The sequence below is a fragment of the Oncorhynchus keta genome, chromosome 32 (assembly GCF_023373465.1).
Source record: "Oncorhynchus keta strain PuntledgeMale-10-30-2019 chromosome 32, Oket_V2, whole genome shotgun sequence".
NCBI classification, from domain to species: domain Eukaryota; kingdom Metazoa; phylum Chordata; class Actinopteri; order Salmoniformes; family Salmonidae; genus Oncorhynchus; species Oncorhynchus keta.
This window is the reverse complement of record NC_068452.1, coordinates 13641379-13665606: the sequence shown is the minus strand read 5'-3', so window position 1 is coordinate 13665606 and position 24228 is coordinate 13641379. Positions and strand designations below refer to the sequence as shown.

Sequence of the window (24228 nt, the reverse complement as noted above, 5' to 3'; positions counted from 1 at the left end):
TGTTCATTAAAAATTGTGATTAACTCACCACAGGTTAATGAGAAGGGTGTGCTTGAAAGGATGTGGACAACTCTGCAATGTTGGGTTGTATTGGAGAGAGTCTCAGTCTTAAATCATTTCCCACACAGTCTGTGCGTGTATTTAGTATTCATGCTAGTGAGGGCCGAGAATCCACTCTCACATAGGTACGTGGTTGCAATGGGCATCAGTGTCTTAACAGCGCAATTTTCCAAGGTAGGATACTCTGAGAAATCTGAAATCTGTCAGTGGCTTCTGATTAAATTACATTTTCACAGAACCACTTGTTGCAATTTTGATGAGTCCCTCTTGTTCAGATATCGGTAAGTGGACTAGAGGCAGGGCATGAAAGGGATAACGAATCCAGTTGTTTGTGTCATCCATTTCGGGAAAGTACCTGCATAATTGCACACCCAACTCACTCAGGTGATTTGCTAAATCACATTTGACATTGGTGGTCAGCTTGAGTTCATTTGCATACAAAAAAACATACAATGATGGAAAGACCTGTGTGTTGTCCTTGTTAATGCGGCAGTGAAGAGCTCCAACTTCTTAATCATTGCCTCAATTTTGAAGTCGGAAGTTAACATACACTTAGGTTGGAGTCATTAAACTCCTTTTTAAACCACTTCACAAATTTCTTGTTAACAAACTATAGTTTTGGCAAGTTGGTTAGGACAAGTTTACAGTAGAGGTCAGCCGATTAATCGGAATGGCCGGTATTTGGGGGCGCCGATTTAATTTTTAAAAAATATATATATATACATACAGTGGGGGGGAAATATATATACAGTGGGGCAAAAAAGTATTTAGTCAGCCACCAATTGTGCAAGTTCTCCCACTTAAAAAGATGAGAGAGGCCTGTAATTTTCATCATAGGTACACTTCAACTATGACAGACAAAATTAGGGGAAAAAATTCCAGAAAATCACATTGTAGGATTTTTAATGATTTTATTTGCAAATTTTGGTGGAAAATAAGTATTTGGTCACCTACAAACAAGCAAGATTTCTGGCTCTCACAGACCTGTGACTTCTTCTTTAAGAGGCTCCTCTGTCCTCCACTCGTTACCTGCATTAATGGCACCTGTTTGAACTTGTTATCAGTATAAAAGACACCTGTCCACAACCTCAAACAGTCACACTCCAAACTCCACTATGACCAAGACCAAGAGCTGTCAAAGGACACCAGAAACAAAATTGTAGACCTGCACCAGGCTGGGAAGACTGAATCTGCAATAGGTAAACAGCTTGGTTTGAAGAAATCAACTGTGGGAGCAATATTAGGAAATGGAAGACATACAAGACCACTGATAATCTCCCTCGATCTGGGGCTCCACGCAAGATCTCACCCTGTGTGGTCAAAATGATCACAAGAACAGTGAGCAAAAATCCCAGAACCACACCTCGTGAATGACCAGCAGAGATCTGGGACCAAAAGTAACAAAGCCTACCATCAGCAAGGGCATTGAAGATTAAACGTGGCTGGGTCTTTCAGCATGACAATGATCCCAAACACACCGCCCGGGCAACGAAGGAGTGGCTTCGTAAGAAGCATTTCAAGGTCCTGGAGTGGCCTAGCTAGTCTCCAGATCTCAACCCCATAGAACATCTTTGGAGGGAGTTGAAAGTCCGTGTTGCCCAGCAACAGCCCCAAAACATCACTGCTCTAGAGGAGATCTGCATGGAGGAATGGGCCAAAATACCAGCAACAATGTGTGAAAACTTTGTGAAGACTTCCAGAAAACGTTTGACCTCTGTCATTGCCAATAAAGGGTATATAACAAAGTATTGAGATAAACTTTTGTTATTGACCAAATACTTATTTTCCACCATAATTTGCAAATAAATTCATAAAAAATCCTACAATGTGATTTTCTGGATTTTTTTTTCTCTTTTTGTGTCTGTCATAGTTGAAGTGTACAGGCCTCTCTCATCTTTTAAGTGGGAGAACTTGCACAATTGGTGGCTGACTAAATACTTTTTGTCCCACTGTGTGTGTGTGTGTGTGTGTGTGTGTGTGTGTGTGTGTGTGTGTGTGTGTGTGTGTGTATGTATATATATATATATATATATATATATATATATATATATATATACACACACCTTTATTTAGCTAGGCAAGTCAGTTAAGAACACATTCTTATTTTCAATGACGGCCTAGGACCGGTGGGTTAACTGCCTCGTTCAGGGGCAGAACGACCCGATTTTCACAGTGTCAGCTCGGGGGATCCAATCTTGCAACCTTACAGTTAACTAGTCCAACGCATTAACGACCTTCTTCTCTCTCGTTGCACTCCACAAGGAGACTGCCTGTTACGCGAATGCAGTAAGCCAAGGTAAGTTGCAAGCTAGCATTAAACTGATCTTATAAAAATCAATCAATCATAATCACTAGTTAACTACAGATGGTTGATGATATTACAAGATATTATCCAGCGTGTCCTGCGTTGCATATAATCTGAGTGAGCATACAAGCATACAAGTATCTAAGTAACTGACTGAGCGGTGGTAGGCAGAAGCAGGCGTGTAAACATTAATTCAAACAGCACTTCCGTGCGTTTTGCTAGCAGCTCTTCGTTGTCGTCAAGCATTGCGCTGTTTATGACTTCAAGCCTATCAACTCCCGAGATGAGGCTGGTGTAACCAAAGTGAAATGGCTAGCTAGTTAGCGCGCACTAATAGCATTTCAAACGTCACTCGCTCGGAGCCTTCTAGTAGTTGTTCCCCTTGCTCTGCATGGGTAATGCTGCTTCGATGGTGGCTGTTTTCATTGTGTTGCTGGTTCGAGCCCAGGTAGGGGCGAGGAGAGGGACGGAAGCTATACTGTTACACTGGCAATACTAAAGTGCCTATAAGAACATCCAATAGTTGAAGGTTAATGAAATACAAATGGTATAGAGGGAAATAGTCCTATAATTCCTATAATAACTACAACCTAAAACTTCTTACCTGGGAATATTGAAGACTCATGTTAAAAGGAACCACCAGCTTTCATATGTTCTCATGTTCTGAGCAAGGAACTGAAACGTTAGCTTTCTTACATAGCACATATTGCACTTTTACTTTCTTCTCCAACACTTTGTTTTTGCATTATTTAAACCAAATTGAACATGTTTCATTATTTACTTGAGGCTAAATTGATTTTATTGATGTATTATATTAAGTTAAAATAAGTGTTCATTCAGTATTGTTGTAATTGTCATTATTACAAATAAAATAAAAATCGGCAGATTTATCGGTATCGGCGTTTTTGATCCTCCAACAATCGGTATCGGCTTTGAAAAATCCAAATCAGTCGACCTCCACATTATTTCACTTATAACTCACTGTATCACAATTCCAGTGGGTCAGAAGTTTACATACACTAAATTGGCTGAATTGAAACAGCTTGGAAAATGTCAGAAAATTATCTCATGGCTTTAGAAGCTTCTGATAGGCTAATTGACATAATTTGAGGCAATTGGAGGTGTACCTGTGGATGTATTTCAAGGCCTACCTTCAAACTCAGTGCCTCTTTGCTTGACATCATGGGAAAATCTAGAGAAATCAGCAAAGATCTCAGAAAAAAATTGTGGACCTCCACAAGTCTGATTCATCCTTGGGAGCAATATCCAAATGCCTGTAGGTACCATGTTCATCTGTACAAACAATAGGATGCAAGTATGAACACCATGGGACCAAGCAGCCGTCATATAGCTCAGGAAAGAGACACGTTCTGTCTCCTAGAGATGAACGTACTTTGGTGTGAAAAGTGCAAATCAATCCCAGAACAACAGCAAATGACCTTGTGAAGATACTGGAGGAAAGGTATCTATATCCACAGTAAAAACGAGTCCTATATCGACATAACCTGAAAGGCCACTAGGCAATGAAGAAGCCACTGTTCCAAAACCGCCAGATAAAAGACAGAAAACGGTTTGCAAATGGACAATGACCCCTGCAAATGGGGACAAAGATTGTATGTTTTGGAGAAATGTCCTCTGGTCTGATGAAACAAAAATAGAACTGTTTGGCCATAATGACCATCGTTATGTTTGGAGGAAAAGGGGGAGGCTTGCAAGCCGAAGAACACCATCCCAACAGTGAACCATGGGGGTGGCAGTATCATGTTCTGGGGATGCTTTGCTGCAGGAGGGACTGGTGCACTTCACAAAATAGATGGCATCATGAGGAAAATGATGTGGATATATTGAAGCAACATCTCAAGACATCAGTCAGGAAGTGAAATCTTGGTCCAAATGAGTCTTCCAAATGGACAATGACCCCAAGCATACTTCTAAAGTTGTGGCAAAATGGCTTAAAGACAACAAAGTCAAGGTATTGGAGTGGCCACCACTCCATTATTAAAAATGTGTGGGCAGAACTGAAAAAGCGTGTGCGAGCAAGGAGGCCTAAAACCTGACTCAGTTACACCAGCTCTGTCAGGAGGAATGGGCCAAAATTCATCCAACTTATTGTGGGAAGCTTGTGGAAGGCTACCCAAAGCATTTGACCCAAGTTAAACAATTTAAAGGCAATGCTACCAAATACTAATTGAGTGTATAAACCTCTGACCCACTGGGAATATGATGAAAGAAACAAAGCTGAAATAAATTATGTACTATTATTCTGACATTTCACATTCTTAAAATAAAGTGGTGATCCTATCTGACCTAAGACAGTGAATGTTTACTATGATTAAATATCAGGAATTGTGAAAAACTGACTTTAAATGTATTTGGCTAAGGTGTATGTAAACTTCCGACTTCAACTGTATGTGAGAGTGGATTCTCGGTCCTCAGTAGCTTAAATACAGGTACAGACTGTGGAAAATGATTCAAAACTGAGACTCTCTCCAATATAACCCAACATTGCAGAGTTGTGTGCATCCTTTCAAGCACACCCTTCTCATTAATCTGTGGTGAGTTATTCACAATTTTCCATGAACAAATAAGGTTTTAATATGGTGAAATAAAGAGCAAAATTATGGATTATAATTATTTGTGCCCTGGTCCTATAAGAGCTCTTTGTCACTTCCCACGAGGCGGGTTGTAACAAACTCACACTCATGTGTAATAAATGTATAGTATGTGTGTTGCAGGCTTACAATGATAGCAAAAAAAACAACATTTGAGAGTGCACTGACCCTGGTACTAGAGGGGGAGCTGTAGGTTGAATGTTTAAAGAACCACTGATTTGAAAACCATGCTCTAGAGGACAGAATTTGGGGGAAAAAGTCAAAAAGTAAACTAATAAAAAACCCGCAAAGGACTGATTTCTCCCAGTAAAAAAAAAAAAAAGTTTTCGATCTCATAATCCCACTTTTTAATAGAAAAACAACAACATTGGATGTTCTAAGTCCACAACAACACTTAAACCGCATCAGTGAACCCCAAAAAACAGAGAAATTGGATTTGCTTGATGTAGGCACCAGCCAGACTGTTTCTGTCGCCATAGGAGGTGTGTGAGTTTCAAGTTTGGGGAAGATGCATTTTCACCATAAAAATGCACCTTGATAATAAAGCATTCCATGTATCGTCATGTAAGATAGCCTACTATTCCAAATGTGATGAGTAGATTGGATTAGTCATCATTTAGCCTTATAATATAACTCAATCACTGTTCCCAAAAAGTACTGTTCAATGCATGGCTGAGCGCGTAGTGACGTAAAGTTGGCCTACAGTAGGCTATATCAAATACGTTTCTTGGCCTTTTCTAAACATTATATGCAATTCTACTTCACTTTATATGACTCGAGACATTAGCGGAATCTTTTTTAATATGACAAAAATTACAGGGTAGCCTACTCTGCTGACACTGACAAAAATATCAATAAAAATGATGTTGTCTGATCCATATAATCACCCTATGAAAAAGGGAGAAAAAAATTGCCTACAATATGACATCGATTTAACCTGGAGGAGGAAATGATTGTCCAAAAACTAACTTTCAACGGGCACAACAATGATAAAGAGTGAATATGCTCTCCACTGGTGCCAATAAAATAGGCAACACTGTTCAAACAATTAAGTTGAGAATTTTGCTAACCATAAAACACCAGATTAGTCTTTTCATTGTCTTCTCTTCACAGCAATAGAACTTACAGTTCTCTGCTGCCAATGACAGAAATGAACTGCAAAAATGACTGAAGCTGGAGACTCATATCTCCCTCACTAACTTTAAGCACCAGCTGTCAGAGCAGCTCCCAGATCATTGCATCTGTAAATAGCCCGTCCAACTACCTCATCCCCATATTGTTATTTATTTTTTTGCTCCTTTGCACTCTAGTATTTCTACTTGCACATTTATCTTCTGCACATCTATCACTCCAGTGTTTAATTGCTGGCCTACCTGGTTAAATAAATGTGAAAAAAATTAAATAAACATCTGCTTCCAAACTATGATGAAATATTGCGATATGCCTGGCTGGGCCTCTACTTTTCACTGACAGTCTCAACTGGTATTTGCATAGACATTAAAACCAGGATATTTGTCGCATGCACTGCTCAAATTGCGGGCTATTCCGACTGTAGGAAATGCAATTTAAACAGTCCACAGCTTTATTTTTTTTAAAGAAGCCAATGATCATCTGTGGCCAAATCATGTTTTTTGATCTAGTAGCATATTTTGAATTGTTTTTGTATCGACAGGAGGGGCTAATTAGGCTATATTGTTTTGGCAATTTAATTCTATTTACTTTAGGGGACACGGTGCCTATGTCTGTAGCACACTTATGAAAGAGTTATCAAAACAACTGGCCACTGGATTGAAGCAAATAATCACGATCCTGCCAGGTAGTAATGGCAGGACCTTTTAATTGCATTTCCATCTACTCTAAGATGGTTAGGCTATCATTAGTGGCTACACAGTGGTAGACATAGGCCCTACGCGCACTGCACACACACAGACATGGGTTTTCCCATGCTGTTGTTTCCTCTTCGGAAAGAAGGAACGTTTTTGATAAATTGCACATGACGGTTTGAATAAATCATGATAATCAAAAAATAAAAAAGCAAATTTTGAGCCGAAAACTAACGTGGCCAGGTCCATTTTTTTGCCCTGGCACCCTTGCAAACAATTAAAAATGTGTGTCGCAATGCCAAGTCAAACAGTCGCGAATGCAGTATCAGTATCGAACACTGTATTGAGACCTAATTAGTTCTCCGTCATTAATCTAACAGCTCAAGGAGAGGACATGCTCTTGGATCATTGGCTTACATAGGCTTATTACAATGTAATACTGTTCGTTAATGAATGGTTATGAATCCATATTTTGAATTTACAAATGATAAGAAATGCCTATAATGCGTAGGATTTTGAATGTTTTATATTGCTAATAAATCTTTTCAGGCTTTATTAAAAGTGGGTACTGGCAAAATTTGGACTTAACTTGCGTGAACATTACTCATCCAATAGACTTAGGCGCTCGTGCCTGATTGTTGATTATTGGTTGAAAAGCCCTATCCATGAGGAAATTAAAAAAATACATTGTTGGCGAGTCTTGCAACATTAAGACGACCCCAAAAAACTGAACCTCAAATGTATGAAAACAAGGTAGCAAATAAAATAACAAATCTGCACACATGCTCCGAAAGAGAGATTTGAAAACACAATAGTTCTTCATCAGGAGACCATGAAACGCAGGCAGAACATGAAAACACGAAGTAGGAAACAAAACAGATATGGTCAGTTCAGACCTGAATAGGAGTGCTGCTGTGAGCTTCATTCAAATCTCACGGTGGCCCTGAGCTCTTCCTTTTCTCCTCAGACTGTAACTTTGCCCCAAATGGCACACTATTCTCTAAAGTGCACCATGGGCCCTGCTCAAAAGTAGTGCACTAAATAGGAAATAAGGTGCCATTTGGGACCTTTATCGAAGTACTGCATGGCCAGAGTATGAGTCATACAGGAAGCTAGAGACAGCTCCTATTCTTCCATTCTAGTGCATTTGAAGGAGAAAGTAGAGCTGGGGTTGAATGAATGTGTTTTCTCTCCCCTTTTCACTCTCACACTCTCTGTGATGGGGTGGCAACCTTGGTCAGCAGTAGAAAAACATTCACTTTCCAATTCCCCATGACTACAGACCCTTACTCCAACACATATACATGCACAAAAACAATACAATGGAAAAGCAGACTTATACTAAAAAAACACACATCCTCGGACCCACACACAGCCACCTCCACCCACCACACACACACACACACACACACACACACACACACACACACACACACACACACACACACACACACACACACACACACACACACACACACACACACACACACACACACACACACACACACACACACACACACACACACACACACACACGAGGGGAAGTTGGGGTCACAGTCTGTCTTTTGAGAATTCTGACTTGTCTGGAGTGTAGTTGACAGGCAAACACAAACAGGCCATTTCCACATCCAGTACTGACAGCGCACGCACATGCACACACACAGACCATACAAACACAAATGCACCCAAAGAGATACACACAAACACACTGGGACACAAAGAGATGGAAAAGACTCTGCGCTAACTCAGCACAAAGCCAGACCACCTGATTGAACGCATTCTGTACCGGCCATTCATCGCAAGGACAGAGGCAGAGAGAGAGGCAGAGAGAGCGAGAGGCAGAGAGAGCGAGGCAGAGAGCGAGAGGCAGAGAGAGAGGCAGAGAGCGAGGCAGAGAGAGCGAGAGGCAGAGAGAGCGAGGCAGAGAGAGCGAGAGGCAGAGAGAGCGAGGCAGAGAGAGCGAGGCCCGAGAGAGCGAGGCAGAGAGAGCGAGGCCCGAGAGAGCGAGAGGCAGAGAGAGAGAGACGTGGAGGGGTGGATGGACAGAGAGATGAAAAGAGAGGGTTTAGGGGGAGGGAGATGACTGGACATTCCAACACAGAGATTCAGTATATTTACAGGAAATACTCACTCACTGCAGTATACTAAAACTAGCACAGTACCATAGAGGCACAGAATAAGTTATAGGAATGGAGGAACATATTCAAGAAAGATCAAGTGCAATATATTATAAAATAAAGCGAACTGGATGGAATATGGGGAAAAATTCATAAAATAGAAATGCTACCAAAATAATGTGCGATGATTCACTAAACAATATTTTGAAAGCGGAAGCAAAGTACTTAAAATATAAAAAAAATCTATAAAATAAAAATCTATCACAGTGCAGTAGAGCAATGCTTACGTTGAAAGCTTCAAAGCTGACCTGCTAAAATGGCATGATATTTGCTGGGGATATTGTATGATCAAAATATTTCTTGTTGGATAATACACACAGGGAACACACTTAATGTGTTGTGAAAAGTGTTATGAAATGTAATGTAATATTTTTATCTGCATTTTAATCTCTTTAAAAAGTGAAGAGACCACTGCAAAATTATCAGATTATCTGGTTGTACTATTTATAGGCATATGTAAACTACTGAACATTTCTCCCAAATTCCAAATCAAAATATTGTCATTTAGAGCATTTATTTGCAGACCCCAGGAAGAGTAGCTGCTGCCTTGGGGGATGAGGATACTTAATAAAGTATATTTTGTTATGGTTTCTCTTCTCCAAACACTTTGACTTCAGCAGTAGCCCCATACAAGACTAAAAGTAGTCCATTGCTACATCCTACATATCCACAAGCAACCTTGGGCAACACTTTTGCATTACTTACGGGTTAGTAAATATACTGTAACAACTTTAACTTTATCTATTTTAAAGTGTGTCCCAAGTTGGATATAGCAAATGCTGTTATGTCAAATGCTTCTTTGGGCAAACGGCCATTAATCTGCAGACTATAACATGGACCCAACTGTGCGACAGGGACTACTAGTCTTCAATACATCCCCCGGTGTTAGTAATGATGAACTGTATCGAGAAGCGTTTTATTCAAACCCATTTTCTCAGAACACCATTAGGCACACTGCCTGACGTTGCCCAAAGACAAACAAGGGTGGGTGTAACGGTAAACTGCACTTCAGACGAATTGTGTTTCATTAGCATGACAGGAAGAGCATGTGCTCCTAAACTTCAATTCCCTGGAGACGAGGGGAAACGCGTTGAGGTAAAATGACGGATGATGCGGATGATGCGTAACCGTTAAGCAATCAGCTACAGGGAACACCTTGCATCTGATTCATGCACTTGGGACTATTAACATGGCAGATGCTGGAGCACTACAATAGGCTTGGGCGGTATCCAGATTGTCATACCGACCTTGTGACACATTTGGTAATACTGACAATGGACATAAGGGAAGCTATTTTCAAGCTAAATGCTAACAAGCACATTGCGAACAGTTTATACAGTCTCTGACTGAAAACATTTCAGGACAGACATCTCAGCTAATAAAGTTATACACAACTCAAAAACACTACTCACAGATGGCTGAACACACAAAACGATATATTAGACTGCAAGGCTCGATATATTAGACAGCAACCTCTCCCTCAACGTGATCAAGACAAAGGAGATAATTGTGGACTACAGGAAAAGGAGGGCCGAGCCACACCCCCATTCTCATCGACGGGGCTGCAGTGGAGCAGGTTGAGGGATTCAAGTTCCTTGGCGTCCACATCCCCAACAAACTCAGATGGTCCAAGCACACCAGACAGTCGTGAAGAGGGCACGACAAAACCTATTCCCCCTCAGGAGATTGAAAAATATTTGGCATGAGGTCCTCAGATACTCAAAGGGCCAAGCTTCCTGCCATCCAGGACCTCTATACCAGGCGGTGTCAGAGGAAGGCCCTAAAATTGTCAGACTTTAGCCAACCTAGTCATAGACTGCTCTCTCTGCTACCACACAGCAAGTGGTACCGGAGTCTAGTTCCAAGAGGCTTCTAAACAGCTTCTACCCCCAAGCCATAAAACTCCTGAACATCAATGGCTTCCCAGACTATTTGTGTGGCCACAAAACTTGGGAGGACTGAGATTGAGGCCAATGCTGACCCCACATCAGTAATTTATAGCCCTTTCCTGCAGTCAAATGACCTAGTGGCCTCATGGGTGGAATGTTATTAATATTAGCGAGAGGTGATCCCACATCATCATTTATTGGCAGAACTACCAATAATGGTTAACATCAGTTATTAAAAAAGGTAGAAGGTTGTGGCATCAGGACAGAAAGAAGGCCAGACATTAGGGTATTGATAGTGTCTCTGTCCCCGGTGAAAAGTTTGTGGGTTAATGGGAAAACCAAAAGCTATACTTAATTACTGTGTGTGTGTGTGTGTGTGTGTGTGTGTGTGTGTGTGTGTGTGTGTGTGTGTGTGTGTGTGTGTGTGTGTGTGTGTGTGTGTGTGTGTGTGTGTGTGTGTGTGTGTGTGTGTGTGTGTCATATGTGGGTGAGAGGAATAATAGATTGAGAAACACTGCTGTATTGAACATTTTCCGTCTGAAGTGTACCGCAAGGTTCTGTATCGACCCATCTTAGTTCTGCATTATACTGCACTGTAGTCTCATCTACCCTTTCTTATGCTATTATGTTGTACTCTCACCTTATCTTAACAGCAACAACACATTATCTAGGCTTCCTCTTTGGAAAATGCCAATGCAATTACAGCTCAAATTAAAGAGAATGTAAATGCAGCAGGCTTGAATTCAGCCCTTGTCTCTGTGCAGTCACACTAATGAAAAACACCCCTGACCCTTGAAAGCTCTGCGATGCTCTTGGACTAACCGAGCCGTGTGTGACATTCAAGGACCGTGGCAGAATTGCTCCTCACTACTGTATTCCCCCAAGTCGCACCACAGATTTATAGAAAAGAGAAAGGGCATTCAGAGCAGTCAGAACACAAGGTACTGGTTGAAGTGATCTGTCACCCACGTGCACACACACATATCCATGCTAGCTCTATGAAATAGAACACACACGCACACACACACACACCACTCTTTGTGACCCATTCATATGTTGTGCCCATGTCTTTTTACTAGAGGGGGGTGCTATGAATAATGGAAGGATGTGGGAGGAGGCTTTTGATTGGCTGAAAAAGCAGCTCGGAGTGTGTTTGCTGACTCTTCTCTGTACCCCAAGGGAGTCTCAAGGAGAAATAAAACACAGAGTTAGAATATACTGTATTAAGCTTACGCACGGTCAGAATATGGGGTAAAACACACACACAGACACTTGTATAGGCAATCATTTGACAGAATAATGCACACAAATCATCTCACAACTGTGCTCATATGTAGGTTTGACCTGAAATCATAGCTCCCAAAATATTCTATGCGTGGTCAGAATATGGAGTAAAACACACACACACACACACACAGATTCACACGTACAGGCAATGATGTGACAGAATGAAGCACACACATCATCATCACCCAACTGTACTGAAGAAGAGGGGACAAATGTCAAGAGGACATTTCTGCAATCCTCTCATAGGTTTGACCTGAAATCATAGCTACCAAAATATTCTAGAATTTCTTTCTGCCTTTGATCTTGACCTAATATATTGTCTGTAAAGTTGCTAATCTCTCTCTAAGGGCCTTGACACAAAGAGAGAAGCAGGTTGCCTCCTGACCGAGTTGTTCAGGGCTTTAAGAAGATTAACTATGATTGGTCGAGCTCGTCCCATTTCAGCACCAAAACAGGGACACAAAACACACGGCTCCTAATCTCCCGCCTCCAGCCAGGAAGAGAATTGGACGTTGAATTGGTAGAATTCTACTTTTGGATGTCGGTGAAATCTGCGGCTAAGGTTGTGTTATTGTTCTGCCTTTATATTATGTTGTCGCTGTAATCAACCTACCCTGTGAGTGACAATTACCTCAGTGTTTCCCAAGCCTTTACCATTGATCCCCTACCACTTACTGTGCTTTCAAGTGGTTACATTTGAATATTTCAAAGTGGGAAGCCGTCTAAGACGATCGGCTATAGTATGTCAATAGATTGACTACCTCCGATGACGCAGCATACAACTAATTAGGATTTTGCACCATATCCATTTGGATTACAAACTACTTGTGTGTGTACAGTACCAGCAAAAGTTTGGTACTCTGCATCTCACAAAGACACGGCGGTTGGAACCAAAAATCTAAAATTTGGACTCATCAGACCAAAAGGACAGATTTCCACCGGTCTAATGTACATTGCTCGTGTTTCTTAGCCCAAGCAAGTCTATTCTTATTGGTGGCCTTTAGTAGAGGTTTCTTTGCAGCAATTTAACCATGAAGGCCTGGTTCACGTAGGTCTCTTCTGAACAGTTGATGTTGAGATGTGTCTGTTACTTGAACTTGAATTTATTTGGGCTGCAGTTTCTGAGGCTGGTAACTCCAATGAACTTGTCCTCTACAGCAGAGGTAACTCTGGGTCTTCCTTTCCTGTGGGGGTCCTCATGAGAGCCAGTTTCTTCATAGCGCTTGATGGTTTTTGCAACTGTACTTCACTTTCAAAGTTCTTGAAATGTTCCATATTGACTGACCTTCATGTCTTAAAGTAATGATGGACTGTCATTTCTCTTTGCTTATTTGAGCTGTTCTTGCCATAATATGGACTTGGTCTTTACCAAATAGGGCTATCTTCTGTATACCACCCCTACCTTGACACAACACAACTGATTGGCTCAAACGCATTAAGAAGAAATTCCACAAATTAACAAGGCACACTTGTTAATTTAAATTAATTCCAGGTGACTACCTCATGAAGCTGGTTGAGAGAATGGCAAGAGTGTGCAAAGCTGTCATCAAGGCAAAGGGTGGCTACTTTGAAGAATCTCAAATATATTTTGATTTAACACTTTTTTGGTTACTACATGATTCCATGTATGTTATTTCCTAGTTTTGATGTCTTCACTATTATTCTACAATGTAGAAAATAGTAAAAATAAAGAAAAACCCTTTAATGAGTAGGTGTGTCCAAACTTTTGACTGGTCCTGTGTACACTCTCTCTATCTCTGCTGTGCCCTACATTATGCCCACAGCCTCGGGGGTTGCGTAATCCCGTGGTCGTGACACACAGGCATGGCACAATATCAACAATCCTCAGCTTGTGACATTTACAGGGGGTGGCCATGACTCTTCAGGCTTTACAGGCTACTGTACTACTCAAATCCTTCAAAAGCAAGTCCAAACATGCTAGCTCTGACCTATTAAACGCAGGGCTTCATCACCTTTATTGTTCTGGTTCGGTTGAATGACAGTGTTGGTTGCACTTTACTATTGAAGTAATATGATGCAATTGCTTGTTACTTACAAATGAGTCAACATAGTGAAAATGGGTAATCTAACCAAATGTTTAATATAAGCCCAGTTCTGTGAATGGGAATGGCTATTTGCTTTGACTAACACTGTGGGAATGAGCAGCCTGCCTATTTCTGTTGGAACCGAGCAATCAACAGGAAATGCCTGCACCGAGTGCCAAGAAAAGGTGGGAACACTATCTTCCTTATTGAGACATACAGAACAATAGCTGGGAGAGATATTACTGCCAACAATTGTTTTTACTACTAAATCTACAACATTACTTAAAAAAATATATACATTTAACTAGGCAAGTCAGTTAAGAACAAATTCTTATTTACAGTGACGCCAAGGAACAGTGGGTTAACTGCCTGTTCAGGGGTAGAACGACAGATATTTACATTGTCCGCTCGGGGATTCGAGTCTAGCAACCTTAAGGTTACTGGACCAATGCTCTTCCACTAGGCTACCTGCCTCCCCATACTTGCTGCTGGCCACAAGAAAGTCTTGACAATATAGTTTTATGTGCTATTTATTCAAGGGATACTTGAGCTATACTTAAAAATGTTAACAGCTAAACCACAGGCATTACTGCAATAAAAAAAAACAGGTTATCCGCTAAGGCTACTAGCCGAGCTTTGCACATGAGAACAACAGTCGTTAACAACAGAACCAATCAATTCCTTCCATTACAGTAATACTAGCGCTTAGCAACGACAGAGATAAATTGCATCTTTTGGGTTGTCACTCGGTCAGGCAAAAATCACATGAGCCACACAAACCAAGAGAATGTGCTCCTGTGTGGCTCACTTAAGAGCATGTCATTAGCAACGCTACAGTCATGGGTTCAAATCCTGCAGGGATCACATATATTAAAATGTATGCACTCAATGTATTGTAAGTCACTTTGGATAAAAGTGTCTGCTAAATGGGATTTAAAAAAATCGTATTATGAATGGGGGAATGCTAATAATTTGCTAGAATATGTTAATGGATAAAAAGCGTTACATTAGGGAGTGCAAATGGGGAGGCTGATAGAACAGTTTTTGTCTAATGCTGAAACCACAACAAGCCTCGGCTAGATTTAAATACATCTTTGATATTGGAGTCAGAACAATGAAGAAAAGTGCCATCAGAAAGTATTCATACCACTTCACTTTCTCCACATCTTGTTGGCTTACAGCCTGAATTTAACCTTTTCACGTGAGAGTTCCAGATATCTCGAACAGTCGCCCCAGCGCAAGTTTTTTTTATGTGCATGATGTCAGAATGTACTCACTGTTCTAAAATGTGATTGTTACGCAACATGACACTGCTCTCAAATCAAGGCACGCTGCCTGCTAATTATCTATAGGATATGTCTCAACTTGTCAATTTCTAATTATTTTCTAACAGTTTGAATGTGTGTTCCATCTCCTCATTAATTCACATAAGTAGTAGCCTATTTCAATGTTACAGACAATTTATGTTTGAGGATTTATAATATAATAATAATAATAATATATGCCATTTAGCTGACGCTTTTATGACTTACAGTCATGTGTGCATACATTCTTATGGGTGGTCCCGGGAATCGAACCCACTACCCTGGCATTACAAGCGCCATGCTCTACCAACTGAGCCACAGAAGGACCACTGAGCAGAACAAACTTGTTTCTTTGACGAGAGCCCTGTGTTTCCCCTGATCAAGTATGAAGACATCTGACTACAGATGCAAACTTTTCCCCACTGGCAAATTTTCTGTCTGGTATCCGCATTGCCTTCATTGTTGTTTTCCTTACAAACAATAACTTTGGACATGTGTGCGTTCCTATCAAAGTAAATGCATTATTTTCAGTATAGCGTGTTGTCGCTTCAACTGTAGCATACCGTATGTATGTATGTATGGAGCAAAATATATTTACTGTTTTATTCACGTTTTCAAGTACTGTTGACAAATCATGTATTCCGATTCTTGCATAGATTGAAATGGACACGTGTGTAAAATGTTTTTTTTTTTGAAAGTTGTACTCATTATGATGAGCTAATGCTAAGCTATTTGCCAGAGATGTGTGGCACCATGTTTGTTGACATCATACAATGCATTCTGGTTGTCACGTAAGTATCTGTCAGACCAAAGATGTTATAAAAAAACGAGGTGAAGGGATATTTCACTCGATTGACTTATGGTGCTTTAAAAGACAACTGGGAACTCTGAAGAATACGAGGTCAAATCATGACATCAGTGATCTTCGGGTCGGAAATACGGAGCTCTAGAAACAGGCCCGAGTCGGAAGACCGTTCGGAGCAATTTTTCGAAAGGTTCGAGATTTCCGAGTGATTTGTCGGTAAACTACTTATAATTTGTGTGTTCCGGTTCTTGTATACACTAACAAGTACATCGAAGATGTGTATGATGAAGTGGCCAAACTTAATATTTTAATGGGCGCAGCCATCTTTTACTATTTGCGTCTTATAGTGAATGGCATTCTGGGATATGGGAGTATTCACTTGTCAAAAATAAACAAAATATCATAAAGAATTTAGCTGCTGTTAGCTTAGCTGACACACATCTCTTCTGAACAATATTACAATATTATTTCTCCCTTGTTTACAATATACCACAACTCCGCTGAGCACAAGTCTAGCTGTTAGGTTACTAACTTATATTTGTTTTTTGTCAGCGCAACCTGTTATTTAGACTGGTTTATGGAATGAGTTTGGCTGTGGACATGTTCTGTGTGATGTTTGGATTAGTGATGCACCTATATAAAAATTTTGGCCGATACCGATATCCAATATTTTCCTTGACAAAAAAAACGATACCGATAACCGATATTAAACATTTTAGGGGCCTTTAAAGCATTCTAGTAGTTAAATAGTTAACACACACACACACACACACACGGACACAGCATCTCAGTGTAAGAGGCGTCACTACAGTCCCTGGTTAGAATCCAGGCTGAGTCCCATAGGGCTGCGCACAATCGGCCCAGTGTCGTCCAGGTTTGGCCGGGGTAGGCCGTCATTGTAAATAAGAATTTGTTCTTAAAACTGACTTGCCTAGTTAAATAAAGGTTACACACACACACACACACACAACATTGAAGTATGTCGCTATTAGCAGTAAAACATAATAAAAACCTATTTCTTTCACTTACTTGCTGTGCTGTTTCATTGCTCATTTGTTCAGTCGTTTCATTCTCAATCAGGATTTCATTATACATGTCAAGTAGTGAAGTTTCAGCTCTGTCTGTCCGTGGCCTCTCTTCCTCGGTGCGCACTGTCACTGTGTCCGTTTCCATCTTGTCCAGCTGTGTATGGAACATTTCACATAAACCCTGTTTCTTGTCTCTATCGATGTAGCGGTGGTAGTACATAGCATCTAGCATGGTGGCGACACAGTAAAGAGAGAATGCCACCGAATCGCTTGTTCACAGCCTGTGTTGGCAGTTTTGTTGAGCAGGCGTTTCAATGCCATGACAGAGGGTATCACGTCTGCTGCAAGCGCAGTTGATGAGCTTAATTCGAGTCAGTTGTTAGAATGGAGCAGGCAAGTGTGTTCATGTTTCAAACATGTTCTCAAATGCCATTGAAATGGCAGCATAACCAGCACATTCATGATCATGCAATACAACTTTCCTCAGTACGAAATCCTCGACGACCCACTGTGCTGTCAGACTCAGCATGCTCATGGGGCTGATATTGCTGGTCCACCTGTCAGTCGTGAAGATAATAGCAGTGACGCTATTACTGTGTAACTCCGGTAGGGCAACATCTGAAAAATAGCGCACTTGGTTGTGTGTACCTGTGCTCGACCAGTCGGCGAAAGCCAACATCACCCACGACAGAGAACGGTTGATTGTCAAGGGCAATTCATTAAATTATCTTTGCGTTAATGGATTTTGCCTTTTGAGTTGAAATGCTGAAATGTTCTTACTCTTTCAAATGACTGCTCGACTTGTTGACTGCTTAATCCACACAGCAGACATTGTGTGGGCTAGGTTAGGAATGCTGTGTTGCACATGTAGCACAATTTTACGTGGTGTCATGTACCTACGTTATATTGGTATGCACGTCAGCTTTGACATCGGTTTTGCACTTTGGCATTAAACTAGATTTTGGGCCGATGCCGATGTTAGCATTTTTAGCTAATATCGGCCGATTCCGATATATCGTATATCGTGCATCCCTAGTTTGGATGATGAAGATCGCATTTATCTTTCACAATAAAATGTCAAATTGAGGAAAAGTCGTTTAGACCTTTATTTCCCATCAGTACAAAACATTGTTTAGATGCTTTTCAGACAACAATGCTGTTTAGACCCATTTGTTGTATCATACGTTTTGTTGCTACTGTTCCAATCACATATTTGCAATGGTGCGCTGCAGGGTCCACTCAACAATGATCACAAATATGTGATCGTACGCATCAAAGGGTTTAAAATGTTAGAAATTGAGATTTTGTGTGACTTATCTATACACAATACCCCATAAAGTAAAAGCGGTATAAGTATTTAACCCCTTTTGTTATGGCAAGCCTAAATAAGTTCAGGAGTAAAAATGTGCTTTACAGGTCACATATTAAGTCTCATTCTGTGTTCAATAATAGTGGTTAACATGATTTTTGAAAGACTACCGCATCTCTGTACCACACATACTGTATACAATTATCTGTAAGGTCCCTCAATCAAGTAGTACATTTCAAGCACAGATTCAACCACAAAGACCAGGGAGGTTTTCAATACCTCGGAAAGAAGGGCACAGATTGGTAGATGTGTACAAATAAAAAAGCAGACGATGAATATACCTTTGAGCATGGTGAAGTTATTTATTAGGCTTTGGATGGTGTAACACTACAAAAATAACTCAGTTTCCAGAAAGATAGGAAACTACTCAGGGATTTCACCATGAGGCCAACGGGGAGTTTAATTATCTGTGATAGGAAAAAAACTGAGGATGTATCAACAACATTGTTGTTTCCAAAATACTAAACTAATTGATAGAGTGAAAAGAAGGAAGCCTGTACGGAATAAAAATATTCCCCCCAAAAATGCACCCTGTTTGCAAGAAATGTCATTTTAGTCCGGAATACAAAGCGCTATGTTTGGGGCAAATCTAACATAATACATCACTGAGTACAACACTTCATATTTTCAAGAATGGTGGAGGCTGCATCATGTTATGGATATGCTTGTGATTGGCAAGGACTAAGGAGTTTTTGGGATAAAAATAAATGGAATACAGCTAAGCATAGAAAAAAATCCTAGAGGAAAACATGGTTCAGTCTTCTTTCCATCAGACACTGGGAAACAAATTCACCTTTCAGCAGGACAGTAAACACAAGGCAAAATCTACACTGGAGTGCAAAGGGTGGCTACTCATCAAGGCAAAGGGTGGCTATTTGAAGAATCTCAAATATAAAATATATTTAGATTTATTTAACACTTTTGTGGTTACTACATGAATCCATACGTGTTACTTGATAGATTTCAGGTGTCTTCACAGTGTAGAACATAGTACAAATTAAGAAAAACCCTTGAAAGTGTAGATTTTCTAAAACTTTTGACCGTTAGTGTATTTTTTGTTTAGCTCAAATAATATAATTTAAAATTATGCATTAATGTGTCGGTAATAGAATAAAACACGGCAAAAACAAATGTAAACCGTAATAGATGCATTTCTATAGCTTCCAAAATATTTTTTTTTACAATGGTGGGGGTGATGGAAGCTCGGTGGCTTCAAAACAGCCCCCCACCAACCCACCCATCAGTCATCTAATGTATACAGCGCTTCGGAAAGTATTCGGACCCATAGATTTTTTCACGTTACAGCCTTATTCTAAAATTGATTAAATAAATACAAATCCTCGGCAATCTTCACACAATACCTCCATGATGGCAAAGCAAAACAGGGATTGACATTTTTGCAAATGTATTAAAAATAAAAAACAGAAATACCTTATTTACATAAGTATTCAGACCCTTTGCTACGATAATAGGAATTGAGCTCAGTTGTATCCTGTTTCCATTGATCATCCTCAAGATGTTTCTACAACTTGGAGTCCACCTGTGGTCAATTCAATTGATTGGACATGATTTTGAAAGGCCACACCTGTCTATATAAGGACCCACAGTTGACAGTGCATGTCAGAGCAAAAACCAAGCCATGAGGTCGAAGGAATTGATCGTAGAGCTGGATTGTGATTGTGTGGGGAAGGGTACCAAAACATTTCTGCAGCATTGAAGGTCCCCAAGAACACAGTGGCCTCCATCATTCTTTAATGGAAGAAGTTTGAAACCATCAAGACACTTTCTAGAGCTGGGAAACTGAGAAATCAGGGGAGAAAAGCCTTGGTCAGGGAGGTGACCAAGAACCCGATGGTCACTGACAGAGCTCTATAGTTCCTCTGTGGATATGGTAGAAACTTCCAGAAGGACAACCATCTCTGCAGTACTCCACCAATAAAGCCTTTATGGTAGAGTGGCCAGACGAGAAACCACTGCTTCAGAAAGCTCAGGACCTCAGAACGAGGCAAAGATTCACCTTCCAACAGGACAACGAACCTAAGCACACAGCCAAGACAACGCAGGAGTGGCTTCGGGACAAGTCTCTGAATGTCCTTGAGTGGCCCTGCCAGAGCCCGGACATTAACCTGATCGAACATCTCTGGAGAGACCTGAAAATAGCTGTGCAGCGACGCTCCCCAGCCAACCGGACAGAGCTTGAGAGAATCTGCAGAGAAGAATGGGAGAAACTTTCCAGATACAGGTGTCCCAAGCTTGTAGTGGCATACCCAAGAAGACTCGAGGCTGAAATAGCTGCCAAAGGTGCTTCAACAAAGTACTGAGGAAAGGGTCTGAATACTTATGTTAATGTGATATTTCAGGGGGGGGAAACTATTTAAATCAATTTTGGAATAAGTCTGTAACCTAACAAAATATGGAAAATGTCAAGGGGTCTGAATGCTTTCCCGAAAGCACTGTATATAAAATCATTGGTCAGAACAAAGAAGGGAAGGGGGTTTGTTTGGTTTCATAGTAAGATGAATCTGTGCTTTCAGGGGGAAACCAAAACATGAACTTTGCAATGCTTCCTCCAGCATTGTATAGTCACAGCAGTCTACCGAAGGATGAAGCACATGCAATGGAAGAAAATGCATTTTGTGGTATCGTAAATTGGTGGTACCTGCGACAACCAAACTTGATGGACAATGTTGATTAGCAGGTGAAATGATGCAGTTGCAAGGTTAAAAAGTTGGAGTCAGGATCAGGTCAGCACCGTATTGTCCAATAACATTGTGGGGTGAGCCCAGCTTTTTTCTCTTCAGGCACAAGCTACAGAGGCTAAAAAGTCAATGGCGTATACACAACTGTGCACAACTTTCAGGGACCCGCATTGGCTTGTTAGTTCTAATTTCAAAACTACTGGCTGAAATTACACAAATTCTTTATAAAAACGGATCTTTAACATTCCTCTTGCAACATTGAATCCCAGTTGAACAAATAAAAGAGATGCATAAGTGACATCAGTCACACTTGCATTGCAATATCAGTGAGTATTTAAGGTAATGATTATTTCGATATGGTTATCATTCTGTGGAAAAATCTAACAGTATTTACGGTAAGTGTAGCCTAGTGGTTAGAGCGTTGGACTAGTAACCGGAAGGTTGTGAGTTCAAACCCCCGAGCTGACAAGGTACAAATCTGTCGTTCTGCCCCTGAACAGGCAGTTAACCCACTGTTCCCAGGCCGTCATTGAAAATAAGAATGTGTTCTTAACTGACTTGCCTGGTTAAATAAAGGTAAAATAAAAATAAAAAAGGTAGGTCAACACTGTAGTGTCCAGCCAAGTGCCCTGAGAGAGAGTTGATGCCACAGCCTCTCTCTGTCGGACCCATTCACTTCTAACTCATGCCCGTGCCACCCCGAATGCAGGAAGTGAGTCAAACAGGAAGTGACACAAGCTAGGTCAAACTTTAGAGTAGCAGTCTTGGGTGTATTTGAATAGGGTTGGACTAAAACAAATTTCAAGCACAATAGCAGCTGTGATAACATTAATTGTAGTGTTTGGTTGGGGGAGGAAGATAGCAGCAGTTGAGTTCAGGTTTTATATACATTCCTACAAGTCTGCTGCAGCACAGGAAATGCTTGAATGAACATCTTCAAGTAACTGACTGCCAGGCTTGATGGCTGGTTTTGTGGCGAGATAGATAGATGGTGGTACTTCCCACTCCAAGTCTATGGTTTCCTCCCTGCCTTCGTGCTCCATAAATACACAATGAAAGACTGGACTCTGGACCCGATCACATAGGGCCCATAACCCAGCATGAAATCAACAGTGCAGTTTTCATTAGGCACCAAATGGAAGAACTGAAACAGGACGGAACTACTCAGACTCCCACAAGCAGCGCTAATTTGTATTTTGTCCGTTGCATATCTTTTCAAAAAACTTTATGCCCCAAAGAATATGGCCCTGGCTCTAATGGCTTGGATGGAATGATAACAAATGAGAGGCTTTGTATCTGTGGCCTTAGCCACCAGACCACAGACGAAGCACATCAAATCCACACTGCTGCTTCAGCACAATGACATGGGTCTGACAGCCCAGGCCTAAAACAAGAGTCTGTCTCTGTCCCTTCCTATAGGCATCCAAATCTGATTGGAGGCCATTTCTTAAACAAGAGCCAAGCATTTGTATCAATTTGTCTGTCTTGGGACTCTTCATATAGGCATCCAAACTGAACAGGGGACAGTTTTTAACCTCTTCCTCCTACCCTCTACTTTTTCGAACATTCTGTTAAAAATCGCGCAACATTTCAGCGCCCTGCTACTCATGCCAGGAATATAGTATATGCATATGATTAGTATGTGTGGATAGAAAACACTCAGACGTTTATAAAACTGGTTAAATCACGTCTGTGACTTTAACAGAACGTGCGTTTCATTGGAAAGTGCAGGAAAATCTGATCACTGAAAGTGGAAAAATATATCCATCCGCCGCTTCAACCCATTGTTATGGGCGAAAGACATTAAATATGGCTGAGGTTGGAGTACCTACAGCTTCCACACGATGTCAACAGTCTTGTCATTTGCCTAGGATTTGTTTCTTGGTCAAACGAACAAGAGACAGCCCATTTCTTCTGGTCTCCGACCGGATATTTTGGTTGAGAAATACACGGACAGTATTTCAAGACGGACCCCTATAGAAAACACTACGTCTCGTGATTAATTTGATCGCTTATTAACGTTTACTAATACCTAAAGTTGCATTACAAAAGTATTTCGAAGTGTTTTGTGAAAGTTTATCGTCGACTTTTTGAATTTTAAAAAATGACGTTACGTTATGAAACGCTATTTTTTTCCATTTATCACACAGTCTTCATAGATCGATATCTAGGCTATATATGGACCGATTTAATCGAAAAAAAGACCCAATAGTGATTATGGGACATCTAGGAGTGCCAACAAAGAAGATGGTCAAAGGTAATGAATGTTTTATATTTTATTTGTGCGGTTTGTGTAGCGCAGACTATGCTAATTATTTTGTTTACGTCCCCTGCGGGTCTTTTGGGGTGTTACATGCTATCAGATAATAGCTTCTCATGCTTTCGCCGAAAAGCATTTTAAAAATCTGACTTGTTGCCTGGATTCACAACGAGTGTAGCTTTAATTCAATACCCTGCATGTGTATTTTAATGAACGTTTGAGTTTTAACTAATACTATTAGCATTTAGCGTAGCGCATTTGCATTTCCAGAGCTCTAGATGGGACGCCTGCGTGCCAGGTAGGAGCAAGTGGTTAACAGATGATAGTATTGATCACTCAGCACTTCTAGCCTGACAATGTTTGACAGCTGGGAAAGTCTGTGTAGATGTGTTGGTTGGGAATAAAACAGCAGACAAGGATTTGGGGAGTGACACACACACACCCTAATGCCACTAAAGGCTGGTCGGAACTCAAGAGTAAGTAAGCCCGGGATACTGGGATGCACTATTTCCCCATGCTTATCCTGCTTCCTGCCATCAGCGCAGTGAGACAGAGAATTCCGTAA

At 40.8% G+C, this 24228-nt stretch overlaps 1 protein-coding gene across 4 annotated transcripts in view; it reads right to left on the bottom strand.

Moving 5' to 3' along the window:
* Positions 1-24228, bottom strand: part of si:ch211-126j24.1 (phosphofurin acidic cluster sorting protein 2) — a 95715-nt gene that overhangs the window by 55142 nt on the left and 16345 nt on the right. The window lies entirely within an intron of this gene.